This window comes from Balaenoptera physalus (genome assembly GCF_965194825.1).
Source record: "Balaenoptera physalus genome assembly, chromosome: 6".
In the NCBI taxonomy this organism is placed as follows: domain Eukaryota; kingdom Metazoa; phylum Chordata; class Mammalia; order Artiodactyla; family Balaenopteridae; genus Balaenoptera; species Balaenoptera physalus.
The window spans coordinates 61658516-61681527 of record NC_138885.1 but is presented as its reverse complement, the minus strand read 5'-3'; the positions used below and the strand labels follow the sequence as shown (position 1 = coordinate 61681527).

At 37.5% G+C, this 23012-nt stretch overlaps 1 protein-coding gene across 5 annotated transcripts in view; it reads right to left on the bottom strand.

The window, feature by feature from the left end:
* The window catches only part of B3GALT1 (beta-1,3-galactosyltransferase 1), a 588569-nt gene that overhangs the window by 115349 nt on the left and 450208 nt on the right, over positions 1-23012 (bottom strand). The window lies entirely within an intron of this gene.

The following is a 23012-nucleotide window of genomic DNA, read 5'->3' as shown; positions in this document are numbered from 1 at the left end:
CAGGGAAGTCCTGACATGATACTTTATATAGAAAACCCTAAAGTCTCCACCAAAAAACTATTAGAACTAATAAACGAATTCAGTAAAGTTGCAGGTTAAAAGATTAATATACAGAAATCTGTTGCTTTTCCATACACCACCAGTGAACTCTCCAAAAGAGAAAGTAAAAAAACCAATCATATTTACAATCACATCAAAAAGAATAAAATATCTAGGAATAAACTTAACCAAGGAAGTAACAGACCTATACTTTGAAAACTATGAACCACTGATGAAAGAAACTGAAGGTGAGACAAAGAAATGGAATGATATTCTGTGCTCTTGCACTGGAAGAATTAATATTGTTAAAATGGCCATAACACCCAAAGCAATCTACAGATTTAATCCAATCCTTATCAAAATACCCATGACACTTTTTCACAGAACTAGAACAAATAAAATTCATATGGAACCACATATGACTCTGAATTGCCAAAGCAATCTTGAGAAAAAAGAACAAAGCTGGAGGTATCAAACTCCCAGACTTCAGACTATACTACAAAGTTACAGTAATCAAAACACATAGATCAATGGAACAGACTAGAAAGCCAGAAATAAACCCATACACTTATGTTCAATTAATCTTTGACAAAGGAGGCAAGAATATACAATGCAGAAAAGATATTCTCTTCAATAAGTAGCACTGGGAAAACTGGACAGTTACATGTAAAACAGAGATTAGAACATTCCCTCACACCATATACAAAGATAAACTCAAAATGGATTAAATGTACATAAATGTAAGACCTGAAACCACAGAACTAGAAGAGAACAGGCAGAACACTCTTTGACATAAATTGTAGCAATTATTTTTTGGATCTGTCTCCTAAGGCAAAATTAAATAAATAAATAAACAAATGGGGCTTATTTAAACTTAAAAGCTTTTACACAGCAAAGGAAACCACTGAGAAAACCAAAAAGATAACCTACAGGATAGGAGGAAATATTTGCAAACAATATAACTGACAAGAGGTTAATATCTAAAATATATAAATAGCTCATACAACTAAATATATATATTAAAAAAACCAAACAACTGAATCAAAAAATGGGCAGAATACTGAATAGATACATGCCCAAAGAAGACATACAGATGGCTAACAGGCACATGAAAGGATGCTCAACATTGCTAATCATTAGAGAAATGCAAATCAAAACCACAATGAGAGATTACCTCACACTTGTCAGAATGGCTGTCCTAAAAAAATCTACAAATAACAAATGTTGTCAAAGATGGGGAGAAAAAGGAACCCTCATACACTGTTGGTGGGAATGTAAATTGGTTCAGCCACTATGGAAAACAGTATTCAGGTTCCTCAAAAAACTGAAAAGAGAACTACCATGTGATCCAGCAATTCCACTTCTGGGTATATATCTGGAGAAAATGATAACACTAATTCGAAAAGATACATGTTCATAGCAATATTCATAGCAGCACTATTTACAGTAGCCAAAATATGGAAGCAACCCAAGTGTTCATCAACAGAGGAATGGATAAGAAAAGATGTGGGGTGTGTGTGTGTGTATATATATACACACATATATATACATATATACAATGGAATATAAGCCATAAAAAGAATAAAATTCTATTTGCAGCGATGTGGTTGGACCTCGAGAATAAGATGCTTAGTGAAATAAGTCAAAGAAAGACAAATACTATATGATATCACTTATATGTGGAAATTAAAAAATAAAACAAATGAATGTATACAGGAAAACAGAAACAGAGTTAAAGATATAGAAAATAAGCTATTGGTTCGCAGTGGGGAACGGGAAGTGGGGAGAGGCAAGATAGGGGTATGGGATTAAGAGATACAAACTACTATGTGTAAAACAGTTAAGGAACAAGGAACAAGCCATTATCTTGTAATAACTTTTTTAATGGAGTATGAGCTGTAAAAATACTGAATCACTATACCTGAAAAATATAATATTGTAAAAAACTATACTGCAATTTAAAAAAAGATTCTCAACAACAGTAATGGAACCCAAAAGCCAACAGAATAAAATCTTCAAAGTGTTGAAGGAAAAGAATTTTCAACATAATATCAAAACTACCTTTTAAGAATGAGAATAAAATAGAGACATTTTCATTAAAAAAAAAAACCAAAATAACCAACAAAATAGAGTTTTCTAATAATAGGCAATCACTAAAAGAATATTGACGTTATGTATTGAAGGAAAATGGTCTCAAAAAGACAGTCTGAAATGCAAGAAGAATGGTGAGAAGAAACTGTAAATAAGCAGATAAATCTAAACCAATACTGTCTATATAAATAAGCATAATTATCTCTAATGCAGGCAGGAAAAAAAAGATAAACCATAGTGTGAAAGTTAGGAGAGAGGGTAAACAATAAATATTCCAAGATCCTTATATAGTTTTAGGATAGAATTAATACATTGATTAACATTAGACTTTATTAAGTATGCATGGTAAAATTCCTAGGGCAACCACTAAAATAATACATATATTATTACATGTATATATATATATATTCTTTTCCTGGTTCTTTTCCATTATAGGTTATTACAAGATACTGAGTACAGTTCCCTGTGCTATACAGTAGGTCCTTGTTGTTTATTTATTTTATATATATATTACCGTGTATATTTTAATCCCAAATTCCTAATTTATCCCTTCCCCCCCCTTTCTCCTTTGGTAACCGTAAGTTTGTTTTCTATGTCTGTGAGTCTATTTCTGTTTTGTAAATAAGTTCATTCGTATCACTTTTTTTAGATTCCACTATAAGTGATATCATATCCATAAGCGATATATAGCCATATAAGCAATATCATATGATATTTGTCTTAGATTATCATACTAAGTGAAGTAAGTCAGACAGAGAAAGAGAAAGAAACACGGGGCTTTAAAAAAATCTTTCACATATTAGGCCATTAGGCAAGTCTCAGTGTTGAAAAGTCAGTACACATAGACCAGTTCCTCTAACCACAGTTCAAATACATTAGAAGAGAACAACCAAAGGATCAATACAAATCTCCATGTAGTTTGAAATTAAACACACACACTTCTGAATAACTCATAAGTCAAAACATTTTTAATGGAAATTAAAATATTTAAGTGGAATGATAATGTTATATTGAAACAGTGCTCAATGAACCATCACAACCTTGTATGCTTATAGATAAGCCATCAAATTAAGAAGTTAGAAAAACAGAATAAGTACCAAGAAAGCAGAATAACAGAGATAATAAAGATGAGTTTTTTTAAAACAAGCAAAACAAGAAACAGATTAACATAGATGTTCAACAAAAGCAAAGTTGTTTCTTTGAAGAGCTGTTAAAATAAACAAGCTGGTGGCCAGACTGATGAAGAGAAAGAGAGAAGATATAAATTTAAAATATTTGGAATATAAATGAGAACATAACTATAGATACATGGGTGATTTTAAAAATAATAAAAAGACATTCAGAGAAATGTAATAATCTGAAAACTCCGACAAAATAGGAAACATTCTTACCAAAACTGATTTAAAATGTAGACAATTGAAATAGTCCTTTAACTATGAAAATATTTCAATTGAAAAATGGCAAAAGATAAGAACAGACATGTCTTAAAAGAGACATAATCGCAATAAATATCTTAAAAATGCTCAATTTCCTTGGTAATCAGGGAAATGCAATACAAAAATGATATACATTTGGTTGTTTCCTTTTTTGGCAGAAAGACAAGAAGTTTGACTCTACACGCTTGTTGAAGCTGCTGTGGTTTGATGCTGGCCAGTGTTTTAAATGCTTTAGAAAAAATATTGGCACTATTTTGTAAAACTGAACCTTCCTAAACATAACCTTCAGCAATTCCTTTCCAAGGTATATACCTGAGAAACTCTTGTTCATGTGCACAGAAGACATTGCTTGTAATAATAAAAAAAAAAAATCTGAAATGTTCATTAGCAGGAGTATAGATAAATAAATGTGGCATATTCATATTGGCATATTAGTGATGAAAATGAGTGAATTAAAGTTATAATAACAACTATGTATTGAAAAATTAAAAAAATAGTATCCACAGAAAAAAGCAAATAATGAAAACTATATGTAGCATATAATTTTTAAAAACAAGGAAAACCAAGCAATACATTGTTTAGGGATATATACATGCTAAATCTTTTTTTTTTTTAAAAGCAAAGAAATGATAAAACAAAATTAATGATCTGATAACAGCAGGAAGTAAAAAGCAGAGTAGAGAAGAAGCAAAGTAGATACGCAATGGTGTTAGAATTATTTTAATTTTCTAAATTGGGTGATAGTTTCATAGATATTAATCATATTATTCATAACATATATTTCAAACGTATTTTTTTTAAGATTTTTTTGATGTGGACCAGTTTTAAAGTCTTTATTGAATTTGTTACAATACTGCTTCTGTTTTAAGTTTTGGTTTTTTGGCCGCGAGGCATGTGGGATCTTAGCTCCCTGACCAGGGATCGAATCTGCACTCCCTGCATTGGAAGGTGAAATCTTAACCACTGGACCGCCAGGGGAGTCCCTTCAAATGTATTTTTGAATGTTCAAATATTACATAATATAAAATTGAAAAACAAATTATATCATTTCTGTGGTCAAACTTTTATAATAGCTCCTTATTATTTACCAAATGAAGTTCTAAGTAATTAGCATAACGTTCTAGATGCAACGTCATTCTGCTAAATACTTTTAGTCTTCTTTCTGTAATGTTAGAACAGATTTCTTTCCCTCACATATACTGCCACATACTCATAGTTTCGTCTTGCTGCTTTACAGTTCTTTAATGAATATACAACATGTTTTTATACTCTTGTATCTTAAACTATTTCCTCAGCTTTCAATGCCTTCAGTTTCTGCCTCTGCTCTTACAAACCATTCTCATCTGTCAGGACCCAGGACTCCCTCATCTCCCCAGTGAGGAATGACTTCACCAGTGTCAGTTCTCCCACTCCATATTATCTGTACCTCTATTGCAGTTGTAAAAATTAATAAACAAAAAGCTCAAAGAAAATAGTTGGGAGGCCATAAGGGAGAGCTCTCACACCCTACAACACTAGCACAGCCCAAGGGTAAGAAGAAAAACTTCCTTTTCTTGCTGGGCAAGGCCTCAGCCAGTGAGAGACTGTCACAAATCAGCCAATGAAAAGCCACTATACTTCAAACTTTCAGTTCCTCCAATGGACTCTCTGTTTACTACAGCCCTCCCAACTTCCTTTTCCCCTCTTTAAAAGAGTTCTCCTCTCCTTGCTGTGCGGGCACTTGCATATGGCTAGCCGTGGTTGCATGCTCCAAACTGCGATTTTTTGCTTATCCCGCATAAACCCATTTCTGTGGGAGAAATAACTGGCAGTCTATTTGTTTTAGGTCAACACAGTGCAATCTGCATCCATCAGGTAGGAAATAGCCAAGCCATAATGTTGAAGCAACTGTCTTTCATACTACAATGGATAAAGACTACACTTAAAGCGATCTTGGAGCAACCATTTATCAGAAAGTGAGAGTACAGAGCACTGATAAAGTGACCTCCTGACAAGGACTAGAACATAGCCAGAATGGCAGATGCACAGAACAGCATCGATGGATTAAATTACCTTAGTAGGAACTTTTAGAGTCATTACAGAGTCTGTTCTCTTAGCCTCACCTGGCTGAGAGATATTATCAGTTTCTCAGTAAGGACAAACTGGAAGTATATTATCAGCCCTCCCCTCTTTAGCATTAATATTTTGTGGCATATAATTTTCCTTATCCCATTGTGAACCTTCATATAGTTTCAATAAGTTCCCAAGTTGCCTTCATACAATACTGAATTAAATACTCCCTTTTGCCAACCTTGTTATAGTTTGATACCTCTACTCCATATTGCAATCAAGATTTTGGTTGCCATATGATCGAAGAACAGCTTTTTTTAGAAGCCTTATTTCTGAAATGGTGAGCTTCACGCTACAAAGATGATTTACTGTGATTCAGAGGTAGTCATTTAACAATGATACATCAGATTTGGGGACCTGAGGCAGTGGGAATGGTCCATCCTGGCAGGGAGGAGTATTCTATCACTGCACTGGCATTATTTAAAATTACAGTGTGTGGTGATAATAAAAAGAAGACTTTTAGTCAATTTTGTAATTTTTTAAATTCTCTTTAAACAATGCACCCCCTTACTGCCCACATCTCTGATGGACATTCTCACCACATCATCAGCCCACCTGGGTGTTTACTTTTTGTTTCTCTTACCAGATTATAACTTCTTTGAGGGTATGAAAGAGACCTAAATTACCTTCGGATCACAAAGCCTAACATTTAGTGGATTCCTAATGTATGCTTGTTGAAGAAAGGAATTTCATTTGTTAGGATGTGCTTGGTGACAAGTAACGAAGCACCCAATTTACACTGATACTGACAACAAAGCAGGATACATTGAATCAGGAGAGAAACTTGGTTCAGTGACCCAACAGTGTTACCAAATACCCACTTTCTTTTGCCTCTCCATTCTACTTTCTGGGGTGTCACATCACCCATACAGACACAAACTGGCTTCCAGTAACTCCAAAGGCTACAAAAGTCTTCATTCATGACTGGAGAGATCAAAGAGTAATTCCAGAAACATCCCCACCAGGGCAAGGAAGCTTGTTTTCCAAATCTTGTTCTCCATTCTCATTGCCCTGGCCTGGGTCATGAGCTTACCCCTGAATCAATGGCTCCTAGAACCAGGGAAGAAGGGAGCCCCTCCCAGAAACTGGAAGGAAAACTGGAGTTTTTACCAGGTGAAGTGGGAATGGACGTTGAGAGGCTACCACAGAGCCCACCAAAGAAATAAAGGATAATTGGTTGTATAGTGGAGTGTGAAAGCAGCTTTTCGCTTGGAACAGAGCTTATGATACTGGGCAAAATCTAAAAATAATCAACTATATATGAACCATTCCTAGAAAAATTTTCATTATTTACATATTTGATTATTTGTATTGCTAATATTTTACTTTTCAGAGTATTTGCATAAAGATGATCTTATCTGTTCCTTGTTATCATTCAGAGGGGTAGTCAGGCAAGATATTTCTACTCTGTATCCTTTTTATTCCAAATTACTATGTGGGCTATTCCTGTAATGCATTTGCAAAGTACCTAAAAAAATAATAAAGTTATTTATTATCATGCTATGGTAATATTGTCTTTCCTGCCATGTTTGATTAAAAGAAAGTCCACAAGAGTTTTATTCAGTATTATTTTGCATCCAAGTGACAAAAGAAATTTTCATGTACTGAGGTATAGGGAAGTCATTCTGGCTTATACATGAATTAACTTGAATTTTATGCTAACTACAATAGCCTGTTTGTGGCCTATCAAACAGACACTGTACATCTGCTTTAATTATTAAAGAAAAGGGCACACTGACCAGAAGTAAAGAATGTCCATGTTAAAAATAATGCCTCCCTCCCTGGAATGCCAATGCTGGTACTCCTTTGAAGATAAGGCTCCCTTCCCAGGTGCCAAGGCCCTACTGACTCACTGGGTATGTGCTAGTCTGTTTTTGTTGAAACCTTGAAGAAATGTATCCCTGACTTGTTTAATGTTCTTTGTTCTGACAAGATAGAAAGCTGTATTGAAAACCATGCATCTCTGGAGCAGTTTCTCAGAGCAATCTGAAAAGCTGTCTTCTGGGCTACAGTCCTCAGTTTGGCTCAAATAAAACTCTTTTCTATTCTTATTATAGATTGTTTATCGATTATTTTTGTTGACACGAGTTAAGAATGCCAGAGAGGCCAAAGACATCTCACTATAAGGTGCTTTCACTGGTGTTCAAGGGTAGTATGTATTAACATTCCTGGAAAAAAAAATAGGCCAAAGAACTCTGAAAATTCTATATTTAAAGAAAAAGGTTGTTTCACCGTTCAGTCATTCCTTCATTTCACAGATATTTATTGAACTCTTGCTATGGGCTAATCTTTGGAATGACGGGGAGCTTACAGTCTAGTGATATGGAGGCTGATACTAAACACAAATATATATAGCGTTAGCCAAAAAGTTCGTTCGGGTTTTTCTGTAACGTGGAAAACCCGAATGAATTTTTTGGCCAACCCAGTAATACGTTAAGTGGAGAAAAGCACTTAACATGTTATATATATATGGAGAAAATAAGGTAGGGTAAGAACCAGAAAGAAGGGAGAAAATGCTAAATACCTGGAAAGTATGTGAGTGAAGGGAACACAAATCACTTCCCCACACTTTGCTTAACATGGGAAATAAAGCCAACTGGACCACAATCCCTTCGACACTGGCTTTCAGGAAGAATCCTTAGCTTTGGAACCATGGACAAATGTTTCCTGATTCCCATCTCTACCATTTTCCCCCATGCTTTCCTTCTTTGGACCAAGGAAGCTACTTACATGTTATGGATAGCTCTCTGATCTTTTATCTTAGGGAATTATTTAAATTTTTCATCACTACACCAAGCTATCCTATAAGTTACATCAGAGCTATATATGAGTCATAAATTTAGAAATTACAGTTGTTTAGATAAAGTTAGGAACAACAACTTCATTTAAAAATCTCCCCATTTGCTAGGTGCAATTTAGAATCATAGCTAGTTTATCCTTTATCACACACCCCCAATTGTTACAGCTTCGGCAGCTGAAAGAAAAAAATCCAACCTTGAGTAAGGAGGGCAGGGGGGAATGAAACCTGGAGTAGAATTAACCAGCAAGAAACTTAAAAAATAGGGTAGGTTGAGCTTAGGGCGACAGACAATTTCATGTCTAACCAAAAAGGAAGGACTGCTTATAATGCTGTCTTAACAGTTATACGTTTCAATCCAAGAGCTATCAAGGGAAACCTGGAAAGATAGGGAATGTCAGAAAATGGAAGATGTCAAGGATACATGGGGTTCAAAGGCAATTGTTTCTTGGTTTCAAATATAGACAAGAGTTGGTCCCACAATGGAAAATACACAAAGAACAAGCAATCAGAAGGGAGAGTTTGACTTTTCTCTGAAACTTCTAGCTAGTCTGAAAGGCTGAGAAATCTCGAGGTGTTATTTGAAATCTCTCTTTTCAGAGGTCTAACTTGTAACCCTGTCTGTCTAGACAGGGGTTCTTAACTATTTTTTGTTTGTGTATCCATGTATGTGTGTTTCACATAGAAGATATTAGGAGTATTTGAGGTTGAAAGAAGAAAAAAAAAGAACATCACTGTAGTAACTTCTGTTTTAGGAAAATCACTTGAGAAAAGCTAAAGATGAAACTGAGCCCATCTTCAGGGTATCTGCTGAGTAGGTCCTGTCATTCTCATTGTGTTCATCATGATGTCTGATTATACTGCATTTTAAAAACGAATTTGATCTTATCACCTAATTTGAATTTTTCACTCATTAACCCACATCCATATATAGTTGCATTTAACCAAGGAAGATTCTTTATCAGTTAGAAATGTTGCCCCTCTCACTTGTTGATATTATTTATATTTCCTAAAATGAATGGAGTTTTGTTCTTTTTAAAACACTTTTTTATGAATTATCTCATTAGTACCTGCATGGTTTTTCTCTTGTTTTTTTATTGTGGTAAAAAAACCCCCACATAACATAAAATTTACCACCTTAACCATTTTTAAGTGAACAGTTCAGTACTGTTAAGAACATTCATATTGTGTAACATCTCTAGAACTTTTCATCTTGCAAAACTGAAACTCTATGCCCACTGAATAACAACTTCCCCGTTCTACCCCCCCCTCAAACTCTGGCAACCACCATTCTAGTTTCTGTTTCTAAAAGTTTGGCTACTTTAGATGAAGCATTTGAGTGGAATCATGCAATATTTGTCTTTTTGTGACTGGCTTATTTCATTTAGCATAATGTCTCAAGGTTCATTCATGTTGTAGCATATGTAAAGATTCCATTCTTTATCAATGCTGAATAATATTTCATTGTACATGCACCATGTTTTGTTTATCCATTCATCTGTCTGTGGACATGTAGGATGCTTTCACCCCTTGACTATTGTGAATAATTACATAGATTTTCTTACCTCCCTGTCTATGTCATTTTAGAACTCAAGTGCAAGAGCTGAGAGCTGACGCTACTGTCATTATAAATTCTTCTCTCTAGTCTTCCCTTCCTACTGAAGGCTTCTTGAGATGAGCAGAGGAAACATGGGATCCCAGGCTCAGGAATCTTAGCACAATGCTTTGGGGGTTTGTAATCAAGAAGACTTTACGTGTCAATTCATGGACTCTCCAGTCTGAGAAAGGCATTTCATTTAATCAATCAACCTATATTTAAATTTCCTTTCCAAAATTCCTGCCAAGTGTTTTTCTGACCATGCTGGTAATTGCAGTGATGGATTAAGTCTGAAGCACAACTGCCACCGTTCGATTTCTCTAGCAGAGAATTCTCCTTCAAGCTAAGCCGACGTGCAACTTCGACTGGCTCTCCTCTGCTATGTAATGAGTGTTTGTGTCTCCCTCTGCCACCCCAAATTCATATGTTGAGACTCTAATGAGATGGCATTCAGAGATGGGGCCTTCGGGAGGTGATTAGGTCATGAAGGTAGAATTCTCATGGTGGGACTACAGCCCTCATAAAAAGAAGAAGAGAGCCAGCCCTCTCTGCTCTCTGCCCTGTGAGGATACAAGGAGAAGATGGCCAACAGCAAACCAAGAAGAGTGTCTTCACCAAACACCAGATCTGCTGGCACCTTGATCTTGGACTTTCCAGCCTCCAGAACCATGAGAAATAAATGCTTGTTCCTTAAGCCACCTAGTCTGTGGTGTCTTGTTATAGGTGCCTGAACTAAGACATACTCTCTGGATTTGTGAGGAATGTATCACAGAATCACAGAATCGCTAACAACCCTGGAAATGGTCTCTTCCAGGCCCCTCTGAATAGAGGCTCATTTCAGTTCCTTCTGGGCAGCTCTTCAAATCTCTGAAGACAGGACCATGTTATGTCTTCCCTTCTCCTGGCTAAACACTGCTGGCTCCTAAGATCCCTTTTCAGCTGAAGTGGTTGTGGGCCCTTTGCCCCTCGAGTTGCTCTTTTCTAAGCACACTGCAAGTGACCTGTATTTCTTTGAAACTGTAAGACCCAGAACTGGACAATGCACAGCCCTTCATGCTGACAATGATCTGTTCATCCATACCTTTTGAATATGAACATTTGATCAGCTATGAATTCAATGAATACTGATGAAGAGCTTGAGCTCTGTGGTCAGGAAGACCTGGATTTAAAGCCAAGCTCCCTTTAGTTATGTGACACAGGGAAATGAACTAATCTCATTAAGCCATTGTTTCCTCATCCATTTAACAGAGATTATATAGCACCTACCTCACATAGCAGAATGCAAATAAAGTACATAGCACAATGCCTGGCACACAGTAAATACTGAAGTAATGTAAGTTCCTGTAAGTCCATACTTTCCCACTTATTCAAAGTTGCCACAGTGAGAGACAAGGAGATCTAAAGAGTTAAAGGAGAAAATAATTATGGAATAATATATCTTTTTATCTGCATTTCTTATAAGGATACTTTTATCAAAGGAAAGAGTGGACATCATTAATTGCTTTAACCCTGTAAAAAGGGATTTGTTAGAATGAGTTACTTGGTTTTGTTCAGTTTGGAGTCCTAACATTTGGAATTTATTCTATTTGAGTTCATGCAATTCTTTGAATGTATTACTCCGGTTCAGAAACAACCTGCTAATACTGCATGAGCAATAGAGTTAACTAGATTTTACACTGCTCTCTCCTTCTCCCATCAATACCACCTTGAAACCCTAATGCATTCTGAAGAAGGAGCCCTACATGTTCTGCAGGGATGACAAGATATATATATAGTTCACATCTTTATTGGCGTATAAATGCTTTACAATGTTGTGTTAGTTTCTGCTGTACAACAAAGTGAATCAGCTATATGTATACATATATCCCCATATCCCCTCCCTCTTGAGCCTCCCTCCCACCCTCCCTATCCCACCCCTCTAGGTGGTCACAAAGCATCTGAGTTGATCTCCCTGGTGCTATGTGGCAGCTTCCCACTAGCCATCCATTTTACATTTGGTAGTGTATATATGTCAATGCCACTCTCTCACTTCATCCCAGCTTCCCCTTCCCCCCATGTCCTCAAGTCCGTTCTCTACGTCTGCATCTTTATTCTTGCTCTGCCACTAGGTTCATCAGTACCACTTTTTAAAATTCCATATATATGCATTAGCATACAGTATTTGTTTTTCTCTTTCTGACTTACTTCACTCTGTATGACAGACTCTAGGTCCATCCACCTCACTACAAATAACTCAATTTCGTTTCTTTTAATGGCTGAGTAATATTCCATTGTATATATGTGTCACATCTTTATCCATGGGATGACAAGATATTGATGAACATTTTCCACGCATGATGAATTATCTTTTGACATAACTCTTTTCAGTACTTGGGCTACATTGGGATGCTACTCACATCTTGGATGATAGAGAATTTTTATTTTTCTTAAATATGGCACTAAAAAATATTTTTGGTGTTGAATATCCATTTGAAATGTCTCAAGAGGCATGGTTATATAGTGGAAAGCATGTGGATTTGGAGTTTCCTGTGTGGGATATGAAGTCAGTAGGCTGTGGTTCAAATCCTGGATCTTCTACCCACTAGTTCCATGACTTGGACAAATTATTTTACGATGCTACTGCTTGGTCTCTCATAAATAAAATGGAAGTAATAATATTACCTACTTCAGAGAGTTGCTGTAAATGAAATAATGTATATGAAATGCTTAGTACAGGGTCTGGTTCAATAAATGTTTCTTCTCCTCCTCCTTCTACTTTATCATTATTATCATCATCATCATCATCCAGATTCATAGATGACTTTAACATTTACCAGGTGACCACGGGCAATTTCCTTAACCATCCTATTCCTCATTTTCTTGCTTTTTCAAAAGGTATAGTTGTAAATACGTCATAGGATAATTGTAAGATTAAATGAAATAATATAGCTAAAGTACGTGGGACAGAGTAGAGGCTCAGTGAATCATCATACATTACTTCTTTCCCTTCCTGTCCTCAAGCCTTTTTTCATTCTTCACTGATATATATCTATATCTATATATATCTGTAGAACTATATGTAGGAGAGATGTATTCGTTTCTTTGTTTTTGTACAGCTAGTTTGAGCCAGTGAAAATGTTTCTCAAATATTATGCTACATATTATCAAATATAAACAGTCAGTGCTAAGACAGCAAGGGTAGAAAAGATCGAAATTCACGCTCTCATTACTCTTGCTCTGTGGTTGGCCCATTGAGATGTTTAGCTGCTATTGGGGCAAGAGGTCTCTAGACAGTCTAGTGGAATTTCACCTGCCAAATGCTGGAGTAGGCAGAGACCAAGATAATATATTAAAAAGGCAAGGCTCCCAGAATTTATTGGCAAATCCAAAGTAATAAAAAAAGAACATTTGATATAACCACAGGCTCTTCATACTATCATTTTTCATCTTTACCACATCCTCTCCAGCTGACCTAAGCTATTTCTCAGTATGGTTTTGGAAATCGGAAGGGGGGATTTAATGCCTTGCTTGAGCATGCTTTCAGTTGGCTCAGGCTGATTTATATTTAAGATTGTATTCCTTTCTTCAGGGACAGTTGGAACATTGTTAGAATGAGTGTTTAAAAATCTAAAACCATGTGTAAACTCAGTTACTTGGATAGTGAGAAGATGATGGCAGCATAAACAGAAAGGGAAGAGAAATAAAATACTTCACATATTGAAAATAGAAGGGCAGGAAAATGGCAATTGTTAATGAGGTATTTGAAAATACCTGAAAATCAAGTAAAGAAAGATGGATGGAAAACACATACAAAAAAGAAAAATCAGAAGAATTAAAGATGCAGAAACAACACAATAAAAAGAAGTCAACTGGGAACTCCTGGGTGGTCTAGTGGTTAGGACCTGGTGCCCTCACTGCAGGGACCACCAGTTTGATCCCTGGTCAGAGAACTAAGATCCTGCAAGCTGTGCGGCCATGAATGAATGAATGAATGCAAAAGTAAATAAATAAAAAGAAGTCAACTAACTCTGAATACATCACCTGTCTCCTCTTTATATTATCTGCTTGATTTAACAGCAAAGAGGTCCAGCAGTGAAACTGGAGTAAGTGGCTTGTTAAGGAAATTTTAAAAGAGAGCCTTTCATAATTCATACCCAGTTCTCTAAGATCCATATTTGAATACTTTTAAAGAGGGATCATTGTGGCTGTTAGGATGACATGCATAACTTTTAGTGCCCTCAGGAATAAATGGATTGTGCTGTTGATTTCCTGACCAAGGACTCACACAGACCCTCACTCAAATAATTAGTTTTTTGCTGATGTCTGGGTAATCTCTGAAGTTTTCCCACACCTATAGGCCATGTCGACAGCAACTGAAAAGTTGCTATTGCCTTAGAGCAATAACGACCTGGAAATCGTTGTTAACTTGATGTTATAGTAGCAGCCACAAGCAAATAAACTTGTGAATGGGTAGAAAATGAGATCAAAGACCACTGTTCCTTTTTTTAAAATTTTACATCCCTGCTTGGGTGAATAATGACTGGACCAACATATGTTTACTTCTTTACTGACTGGCTCTAGAAAATATCACAGGGGAGTTTATTCCACAGAACACTCCCTGGACTCATGTTTCTGAATCTTTGCAGTCAACAATAATTTTTACAGACCCACAAACATGACTCTTAGATGTCAATAAACCAATGAGTGAAACGTCCTGCCTATGCACAAGTGGGAGCGATGCTGCTTAAGGACTTGAGCAGCCTGGGCTCTTCTCTGACTCACTCTGTGACCTTGAACTTACGCTGCCTGCTTTTTACTTTCCTGGCCTGGCAAGCTGAGTAATATGACTTAGGATAAACCAGGAAATGGCAAAATGCCTGGTGCTCTCAAGTGAATTTAGTCCAGTAACATCACCATGTCAGTGGCCTTTGCCCAGCACACTGGGGGAGAAGAGGGAATGACAGGGTCTCCTGGATCCTATCAATCACCACAGAAGCTCTCCTTAAGCCCATCAGACACATGATGAAGCATCCCTATTAGCTGCGTTTGTGGGACCTGAGTCAAAGATTATCGGCTCTAAAGAATGTTGAGCTCAAGGGTAGAATGCTGTTCCTCCATTCTCACATTGACTTTACCAGCAACAAGCTTTGCACCCTTGGCAAATCATTTGAAATCTCTCTGTACCTCTGCTGTTAGTCTGTACAATGAAGCAATCATTACAGGATTGTGGCAATCAAATTGTATTGGATTGAAAGGGTTTTAGAAAGTTAGAAACTATTTAAACAAATGAGACACCAAGAGGTAGGTTACCATGACGGTTAAGAGCACACTGGAGCCAAAATTCCTGGATGAGAAACATGCAGGGTGGTATCCCTGTACGTGAATGTGTAGATGCCCACAGGCTCCCCTCCTGTGCCTGCCTCCAGGGACCTACTAATAAGAAAGTCAGGTTCTCTTCCCACCCCACCCAACGACTCCCTTAAAACTGCCCTCACTGGGGTCACAGATAAGCCTCCTTATGGCTAGATCCACCAGACTCTTTTCAGTCATTTACCAGCTATGTGACTTCTCTTTGCCTTACTCTTTTCTGGTATAAAATGGGAATAAAAATAGTTTCTAATAATGGTGGGTGCAAGCCTTTATACTTTTGTCCAAACCCATGGAATGCACCACATCAAGAGTGAACCCTAATGTAAACCATGGATTTTGGGTGATAACGTTATGTCACTGTAGGTTCATCGATTGTAACACATGTACCACTTTGGCAGGGGACGTTGATAGTAGGCGAGGCTATGCATGTGTAGGGGCAGGGGGTATGTGGGAAATGTCTATACTTTCTGCTCAATTTTGCTGTGAATCTAAAACTGGTCTAAAAAATAAAAGAAAAACAGTGTCTATCTCACAGGGTGTTATGAGGATTAAAAAGTTTATATTTAAAGAGTTATAGCATACCCAACATACAGTAAAGAGCATACCATACCCAATGTATAGTAAACACTCAAAAAGTGTCAGCAGAGTTTTCATGAATCTCTCAGAGAATATTCTTTTCTTCCTCTTTATCCTTTCATTTAATTATCTTCAATGTAGGGCCACGATAGATCATTGTTATGTCAACTGAATACCAACACTACATGAATAGGAGCAATACCTTCTATTAAAGAACATTAGGTTCTGCTTACGTAAATGACCAATTCAACTGATTCATTTGCCTCCCTTTTCTATCTCTTTCCCCCTACTTCATTCAATTATGGGTTTCCCACCAAACTGACCACATTTTAGTTCTAGGCAGAAATAGTAGGGATTTACAATGGAAGCAGCTATTCTGCTGAAGTTACAGTCACACCACTATCAGATTCAGCAGTTTCCACCCCAGCAGCTTATTTCGAGGTGAAGTTAAATCCTTGCCAGTGGTAGATCTTACTGCGTGTCAGCTTCACTGCTGTGTGAAGGCTCACCAGGACTTAATTCCGCCATCTGCTGAAAGTTTAACACTGTAATTGTCTGGAGTGAGTGCTGTGAATCCAAATAGGTTCCACGTCTAATTACGTCAGTACTACTCACAACTCTCACTGTTTGTTTTATGTGGTGCTCCAAAATGAGGAGATTTGACAGAAAGTTTTACCATAATAATTTACAATATCAATAAAGCTCATCCACATGTCCAATTTACAATTTTATGCCTCAATGTATTCTAGTTTTGGCTACATGGGTTGTGTGGACTAAATTTACAGAAATACTCAGATCGTAAAACGTCTGTTCCAATTAAAGATATTTTGCATTTGTTTTATCACAATGGTATCAGGTTTGACATTGAACTTAGAGTTTTTGTTCTTGGCCATATTCATATAGAAAAGCATTATATAGGTTGCAATTCTATGTATAAAACACTGCCCTTCCAAGTGAGCTATGTATAAAACACTGCCCTTCCAAGTGAGCACCGCAAGGCTGAACAAGTGTTTTACCAAATCACTGTAGGCGAAAAGGAAAATGAGTTTGAGTAAGTTTTAACGGCTGAGGAATGGGGAAAACAAAAGTCTTGGGAAAAGACAATTGACAGTCAGGGCGAAGGGGCCTGGGAACAAAACCACTTAAGGGTAGAGAACCCTCAAGCACCACCGTTCTGACTCAGAGGTATTAGCCCATGATCTTCTATAGGCAGAAAAGAAAGCAGAACAGAAAAAGAGAGGGGGCCTCAAGATGGAAGCCTTTGGTTTTAAATCATGTTGTGCAAATGGTAGATGTCCATAGTGAAACAGACTGGTTTTCTTCATGCACAGAGAGGGTGACCTCCAATAGCCCTAGAGAATAGTCACATGAATCCTGACATTTTTAAGAAGGAGGTATTAGGAGGAGATACAATGGTGCAAAACAAAAGATGCTGGAGTTACCAACTCATCTGCAACAACAGCAAGCTAAAAGTGAGTAATCCTGACTCCATATGGTGAGAAAATCGTTCAAATGCAGGAAAGAAGGGAAAGTGCCTGGTTAGCCGTGGACATTGCTGATCTTGGGAGTACTGAGGAGATGGAGCTTCTAAAAACTGAGTCTGCAGAGAAAGACAGAGTCTGGCACACACAGCAGGTGTTCAGTATATAGTTCAGAATAAATAAATGAAGCTGTGTGTAGCATTAGTAGAATAATACTAGCTCACATTTATTTTTTGAATTTTATTTTTTTTATACTGCAGTTCTTATTAGTTATCTATTTTATACATATTAGTGTATATATCTCAATCCCAATCTCCCAATTCATCACACCACCGTTACCCCCTGCTTTCCCCCCTTGGTGTCCATACGTTTGTTCTCTACATCTGTGTCTCTATTTCTGCCTCGCAAACTTTGTACCATTTTTCTAGATTCCACATATATGAGCTCACATTTACTGACTACTAATTAGGTGCAAATTTTGGTTAACTTATTTAGTCATTTGACAGATGAAAAAACAGCTTCAGAGAGATTAAATATTTGTCCGATTTAATGCAGCTCGTCACCGGTGCAGCTGAAATTCTAACCTAAGGTTGATTACAGAACATCTTAATCCTCATGGTTTAGTGGTGAAGACTGTGTTCACTGGAGCCATTTTTCCTGGGTTCAAGTCCCCACCCTACTACTTACTAGCTTGAGTGACTGACATGCTCTCTTACAACTGTTTGTTCATCTACAAAATGGGAATAATACTGGTTGGTTGCTGCGGGCTGTTTGCATTCTTCCTCCAAATTCATATGTTGAGGCCCTAATCCCCAGTGTATTTAGAGATGCAACCTTTGGGAGGTAATTAGATAATGAGGTCATTAAGGTGGAGCCCCACTGATAGGATTAGTGGCCTTATAAGAAGAGGAAGGGACCTCTTTCTGCCATGTGAGAATATAGGGAGAAGGCAGCTGTCTGTGAACCAGGAACAGGGCTCCCACCAAGAACTCAATCATCCTGGCACTGTGAACTTAGACTTCCTGCCTCCAGAACTGTGAAAAAAAAAATTGCTGTTTAAACCATCTCCTTGGTCTACAGGACTCCATTAGAGCAGCCTGAGCTAAGACCCTAGTACTTTCTTTCATGGGTTTGTATGAAGATTAATTGAGATAATATTTGGAAAGCACTGAGTAGAAAGTATGGTGTATTGTAAGTACTCAATAAATGTGAGCTATTGATATCTTTAAAAGCACCAGCTACTGTTTTCGTGTGTATTGCTTTCACGTGAACAGGAGCAAAATGACACATTTTTGACCAAAAACTGACAGTTGGAACATCTTTCCAGATGCTGAGATTTATTCTCTTGCATGTTAAATAATAACACTTATATTTTCTATCCATAATGTCTTGTGTGGAACCCATGGACAGACACAGGCAGTGCTGTGTGACATGAAGGACATGACATTTGGAGCCAGAAGACCTGCTTCAATCTCAACTCTGTGAGTGGCTGTGTAGCCTTCGACAAACCAGTTATATCTTTAAGCCTCAGTCTCCACCTTGGTAAAAGAGTTCCGAATAATATCCCTGTCAGGTGATGATAGGTTTGAAAGTATTTTGTAAACTGTAAAGCACTGTACAAATATTAGTAATTATGTTCACACCGTGAGAAGGTTTGAAAAAAAGCAAGAAAACAACACATTTCTGGTGAAGTCTGAAGAGCTTTCTAATTTGGGAGTCGTTGCCAATGCCATTAAGCACCGAGACACACGGTACTAAATTTAGCTTAAAACAAACAAAAAATGAAATGTGATTCAACCTCGAAAAAGATGTATCTTGTTATGCATGAAGAAAGGACTCTGAAATAGAGTTACAGAAACCTAGAGAGCAACATTGTGGATGGGCGACCCAGTGGTTATAGTAAATCAGAAAATAGAGTTGAGTTTTTCCAATGTCGTACAGCGTTTAAAAGCGCAGTTCTATTTTAGGCTTTTCTCAAGAGACAGTGGGCTCCTTTCTTCCTTTTAGAGCCTAGACAATGCTGGTCTAGTACCCTTCTGGGCACTGCAGGTCAGCTATAAGGCCAGGATGCCTCATTCACCACACACACACACACACATACACACACCCTCGGGAGTCTGTCTATGAAGAAGAAATAGGGTCTAATTTGAGACCTGGGGCTGGGGTGGTGGGCCCTTGGCCACAGCCCGCAGCTCTGCAGGTCAGTGGAATGCCCCTTAGCTCTTTTCACTCTTTTCATGCTTTTTGTCAAAGGGATTTTGCCCACTTTACCTCTGTATGTGATTCTTTTGGATTTGCTTGAATCTGATCTGAATCTCAGTACACAGTAAGCAGGTCGGAAGGAGAGACCATTGAGAATACATTAGAGAAGATGGAGGGATATGGTGATTGATGAAAATGAATCATAGTATTTGGTAAGGCAACATGTTGAAAAATAAACCCAGACTTGTGGTTGCCAAGGCGGGGGGTACAGGGGAGGGAAGAATTGAAAGTTTGGGGTTAGTTGATGCAAATTATTATATATAGAATAGATAAACAACAAGGTCCTAGTGTATAGCACAGGGAACTATATTCAATATCCTGTGATAAACCAGAATGGAAAAGAATATGAAAAAGAATGTAAATATACATATGACTGAATCACTTTGTTGTACAGCAGAAGTTAACACAACACTGCAAGTCAACTATACTTAAAAAAAAAACCAAAAACTTAAAAAAGGATTTAAAGAAAAGCCCCAGACACGGGGAGAGGGAAAGATATATGGATCAGACGATTGTTACTCTCAGCAGAAGTTTCCATGTCTGCCCCTGGTGAGGTGTGTCCCTGTACACAATTGCAGGCTGTCACCCTCCTCTTATACTAATGAATACAATCACTGAGCCGGTGCTTCAGGGGCCCACACACTCCTTCCACTTTCCAGATCTCTTCCCTAACTCTATGGCATCATCCTTGTGTTCACCATTTGCACCTGCCATTTTACAGCAGAGAAAGGGTAGTGGTGAGGGTGTCAGATCATGCGTGCTGATCAGCTGAATCCCTAGTATATATTAAGACACCATCCTTGAAACAATTCAACAGTTACTAAGCAGATGAGTAACTTGTGACTTATGTTGCCTGCGTGTGCAAATGCAGTATATACAAAGAGAGGGGTTTCTGCTTATCTGTGTGCCACATCAGTTGAGCTATTTGTAATGGCACCACCATATATGTTGAATTTTAACTTAAGTTTGTACTTCTAATTGTCATTTTAGTTGTTATTTTACTTGTCTTAAAATATACTTAGATACAGCTTTGACATGAAAAATATTGTGTATGCAGAAGGTTATGTCTGCTGCATACCAGACAATGCAATTAAAGGCACTAGAAATAGCCAAATCTCAGGAATAGACTATAGGATTTTCAAAGCCAGGAGAAGCTAGTGTGGCTGATTCACACATCATGAAGGACTCTCACTCAGGCACTAACTTATCAAAAGCTTCTGGCTAACTTTCAAGAAAAGCTGTCTAACTTTCATCCATTTATAACACAAGTGAGCAAAAAACAAAACTAAATAGAGCCAAAATAAAAGCGTATGTGGCTTTTGGGGTCCTGTGATTTGCCTCAAAATTTTAATATCAACCCTAAGACTGGGAAATGTCAAGATGAAGATCCTGTGTTATGAGAAGTGTCGTGTCACTGGGAAGCAATGCAGAACTGTTGGTGGCCAGTGTGGCAAACAAACTTATGACCATGAATGATGGAGACCACATTCTTTCATTTCTTTTTCCCATTTGGAATGGGAATGTCTATAAGGGTTATCCTATGCCTGTCCCACCACCGTAATTTGGAAATAGATAACTTTTTTTCTAGTTTAGCAGGTCCATAGATGAAGAGGAAATTTGCTCTATGATGGAACATACCCAGCCTCACATCTACTTGATTTAGGTGATTTACACAATCAGATTTAGGACTTTTAAGCCAATGTTATTTAGATGAGATATTAGGCTTACATTGATGCTGTGCTGGGTTGAGACTTGGGAGGATGTTGGGGTAGGATGTATTTGCATGTAGGATGGATGGGAATCTTTGGGGACCAGAGGATGGACTGTGGTAAGCTGAAAAAAACTGGCACTCCCCCCAAATATGTATTTTCTTTCTAATCCTCAGAACCTGTGAATATTACCTTATATGACAAAACAGTGGTTATTACCTTATACAGCAAACAATATGATTAAATTAATGATCTTGAGACTAGGTGTCTAACTTGGGTTATCTGACAGTACCCCTAAAAATTTCACAAGTATGCTTATTCGAGAGGGGCAAAGGGAATTTTGAGATACACACACACACATAGAGTGGAGAAGGCATTATGAAGACTGAAATGATGTAGCTACAGTCCAAAGAACACCTGCATCCACCACAAGCTAGAAGAGGCAAGGAACGGTTTCTGCCTAGAACCTCAGGAGAAAGTTCAGTCCTGTCAAAAACCTTGATTTTAGACTTCTGGCCTCCAGAACTGTGAGGTAATAAATTTCTGTTTTTTTAAATTATCAAGTTTGTGGTAATTTGTTTCAGCAGCCCCAGGAAACTAATGCAGAAGACAGGGACATATAATAGTACAGTATGGCATTATCAGGACTTAGGAAGTAAAAACATAAAAATTAAAAATACACTGTAGTATAAATGCTATTTTAATTTAAAAGTAGAATGAATGAATGAATGAACAAATAAATAAATAAAAGAAATGCATGTGGAAGACAATATGTCTTGGTTGCTTGGGTAGCTTAAACAACAGAATTTTTTTCTCATAGCTCTGGAGACTTGAAGTTTGAAATCAGGGTAGAGCATGGTTGGTTTCTGGTGAGAGCTCTTTCTGACCTGCAGTTTTCTTACTGTGTCCTCACATGGGAAAGAGGGAAAGAGAGAGCCCGGATTTCTTCCTCTTTTTAAAAAGACACTAATCTCATTAGGAGGGCCCCACCCTCATGACCTCATCTAAACCTAATTACCTCCCAAAGGCCCCACCTCCTAACACCATCACACTGGGGGTGGGGGATGGCTAGAGCTTCAACACATGAATTTTGGGGAGTGTAAACATTCAGTCTACAATACCATATAACATGGTGTTTCTGAAAACTGAGAGTTTAGGTGATATTTAATCACATTTTTCATATTTATATAGTGGGACATAAACATTTAACCCTTTGTTGATATGAAAGTAGCTCTTAACCTTGAATTGATCATTAGACCTATTCAGAGTGGGGAATACAGTGCTCTCCAGGAAAGAACACAGGCAACTCTCTTACTTCACAGGGATTAAAGGGTATGTTCTAAAGGAAAGAATTTATTGTCCTTGAGAAGAAGAAAACATTTTTTTTCTTTTATTAATGGTGTCAACTCTGGATTTAGTAGATTTTCAAATATTTCCAGATAACCCAAGAATCACTAATGATAAGGGAATAGGGATTTGATGGGAAGAGAATAAAGGGATGAAAGTATGTAGAAAAGGGAGGCTGAGGAAGAAGGGTAAAGGAAGAGGGAGTCCCAGCCGGGCAAG